Source organism: Strongylocentrotus purpuratus, unplaced genomic scaffold (genome assembly GCF_000002235.5).
Source record: "Strongylocentrotus purpuratus isolate Spur 01 unplaced genomic scaffold, Spur_5.0 spur5_scaffold_18, whole genome shotgun sequence".
NCBI classification, from domain to species: Eukaryota; Metazoa; Echinodermata; class Echinoidea; order Camarodonta; family Strongylocentrotidae; genus Strongylocentrotus; species Strongylocentrotus purpuratus.
The window spans coordinates 29,850,129-29,853,492 of NW_022145603.1; the positions used below are offsets into that span (position 1 = coordinate 29,850,129).

At 35.2% G+C, this 3,364-nt stretch overlaps 1 long non-coding RNA gene across 1 annotated transcript; it reads left to right on the forward strand.

Moving 5' to 3' along the window:
• The first annotated feature begins 650 nt into the window (after positions 1-650).
• On the forward strand, positions 651-2,043 carry LOC105442874. Its single transcript, XR_972545.2, has 3 exons — positions 651-726; positions 1,487-1,594; positions 1,964-2,043. It is a non-coding gene; the product is annotated as an uncharacterized LOC105442874 (long non-coding RNA).
• The last annotated feature ends 1,321 nt before the right edge of the window (positions 2,044-3,364 follow it).

Genomic DNA, 3,364 nt, shown 5'->3' on the forward strand with positions numbered 1-3,364 from the left:
CATCCCGCACACTTTTACATCACCGCGAGGAAATTTATCTTTTGAATACGTCTTTGGGGGTCCTGATTCATCCATGTCGGTCAAGGTCTGCAGGGAAGCAAGTGAACCTGCATTTACAGTTGCTGATGTAGGAATTCCGACGCCAAATACTGAAGTAGTTCCTTACTCATGTGCAAGCAAAATGGATGGTGAGGTTTGTAATACAAGGACTTATTTTCTAGTTTTCCTTGATATTCCTTTAAGCATGTTTCAAACATGCTGACTCAAGATATATCTCTTTTATTTAATTTTTAATTGTAAGGCCTAAATAATATTTAAACATAATCATATCAATATAAATTATCATTTATATTGCACAATATATCATAAGATTGTTTGTTTTTGTAAAGTCTAAACAAGCAGTAAAAGAAGTTTTATAACTGTTTTAAAACGTGTTGATCATTGTCAGGCTTTAGACTAGCTTACCTGGTTTTAAATAATATTATACATGCATTAGTTTTGGATTCATCTTTTTTTACATTTATTTTGAAAATTCGATTTGAGAATATTATTAAAGATCACTATATAAGCACTACCTAACAATAGTTTTCTTAAAAGAGAAGGCATATTGTTCTCCTCTGTTTTTATATCCTTTATTATTGCAGATAACATTCATTGCCAGAAGGGGTGGTGTAGCTCCTCTGATCAGAGCAGACAACATTCAAATATATGAAACACCATATATAGGTAAGTAGTTGAAAGAGACATTACTCTAGAATTATAGGTGCACGTAATGCCACTAAGTTTGATCTACAAAAGATCCATCGTGTTATGAATCTAAAGAGAATGACTGAATTAATAATACCCCATTTAAATACATCGTAAAAGAGATGTGATTCTAACACGATAGTAAATACTTTCAAGAAATAAACTAAAGTGTAATGTCAGTTCTATTTGAAACCCTGTCCGGATTACGTATAATATCAATGTCAAGTTCGCACGACCATGTAAATATACGACGCCCATGGCACACTTCACGATCCTCCTGCGATCGATTTTCTTGGAAATTAAAATTATATCAGATATGAAAGTCTCAACTAACATCATTTTCCTGATCTAATTTTTGAATAATATTAATAATGCTAACAGGAATTTTAGTGCATTTTATTTTTTCTACTAAGATTCACAGTCAATCCGGCTTCAAAATACATATAATCGCTTTATTGGTGACGTCACTACGACTGTGAGCCGATTTAGCCACTTCTCCTCAGAAGAAGCATGACATCCCTTGAAAGATATATTTCATTAATCATATGACTATTCAGATTCACGGTCATTCCGATTTTAAATGTTTGAATGTCCATATGAAATGCTACTGCAATTAATCAAAAATCGGATCATAGTCAGATCATATAATATGCGGTGGGCTTTACTAAAATCGTCTCATGTTCAATATTGACCGTCATTGCGATCTTATTTGAATTTACTTCCTTTTAAAAATACACAGATCCACCTGTAACAAGACAACCATCAACTGAACCAATCAGCACAAACCTCCAGTCCAAAGCACACACCCCTACTAGCTCGACAGGCAAATCAACCACTTCCATAGAAGGTAAATGTCATTTTCATTATAATTATATCTAACATGTCACATTTCACAAGATTCCTTCATATTTCTCCTCCATTTTGTTTTTCTTACCGTGGATATGTATGACATCATGATAACATTAATGATAGTGCTAACAATAATTATGATAAGCATTATTTTGTATGGTGCAGTTTATGTAGAAGCTATAGTCCAAGGCACACAAGGAGAAATAGATAAGAAGAATAGAAAGAGTCGAAATATACGTGTGCCATATTCTTGACATGCTCTAACCCCATCTCTGGACACAATATAATTATGTATTTACTGCTCTCCCAATATATTCATGTCCATTTGGGCAAATGGTAACGATGCTAGATGCTTGTTTTACAACAGCTCCATATGCAGCTATAGGCGGTGGAGTTGCAGCAGCAGTAGTGGTAGTATCTATCATTATCATCATTCTCGTTAATAGATGCAAGTGAGTATGGTTACATTCTAAGGTTATAAATAGTCCTTTAAATATTAGTTGATTAATGTCAAGTATAGACTGCATAAGCAGATGAGAATTCAATTTAAATCAATCATCAGTGTATTGTAGTAATTAAGATATTTCAAACAAACGTCAAAAAGCTTCATATAGGCAGTTATTAGATTTTGTGCAGGAAGTTCATCCTCCATTTGCAAAAAAGTCACATCATAATACAACATGTTAAAGGTACTATGTCCCATTTGCAGGCCAAAAACATGAAAAAGTTAAATTCCAACTGCATTTGAAAGATAATACTAATTTAGAACTTCCCTAAAAAAGGTGGGGCTTGAAAATGTCTTCAAGTGGGAAAATAACGATTATTAGTTGTCAAATCGACTTTAAGGCTATAGAGCCCAAAAGTAATAGTCTTGATTTTCAGACAATTGTACCGAATGGTCATACGTTTTATGCTGCGCAAAGATTCAATCAGTTTAATCTTGGCCATCACAAGAAGTGGGTTATTGATGTAGACAAATGCTCATGTACCCTTTACACCTCTTTTCATGTATGTTATTACCAAAGAAGAAAAAAGCCAGTCAGTCACTCAATAGTGTCTGACAGTGAAGCCCAGCAAGTAAACGGGTTTCCTTGCATAATTTGAATATTAGGACACTGCTAACGTTTAAATTTCACAGACAGGAAATACATGACATATTCATAATTTCTGCAAAGTTCTACAGCATTTAAGGTCATTAAAAGGGACATAGTACCTTTAAAAGCGAGGTAAAACAACTTTTGGGGGGAACGAAATAAAATACAGCCAGATAAACTCTCTGACAAAAAACCAAACTGTTAATCATTAGTTGCAAACAGTATATTGCAGAGGCGGCCCTCCGGGGGGGGGGGGGGGGGCAGGGGGGAACAGTGCCCTCACTTTTTCAGATACCCCAAAAGTGCCCCTTTTTACATAGGAAAAGTGCCCCTTTTATTTTGTAAGAAGTGCCCCTTTTACATAGGAAAGGTGCCCCTTTTTACTTTGACAAGTAAAAGTGCCCCTTCCCCCTTTTCACCTCTGACGAGTGCCCTTTTTATTTTTGACACGCGCCCCTTTTCCTTCGACATGTTCCCATTTTCCTTTGCAATAAATGTCCATTTTCCATTCTCATAAATCTTGAAATTATCTTGAATAAGTTTTTAATCTCTAGTAAGTGCCTCTTTTCAGGTACGAGAAGTGCCCCTTTTCACTTTTAATAGTGCCCCCTTCACCTCTGATAATTACCCTATTCAAAACTGAGAGGGGCTCCTTTTACTTTGACAACTTCTCC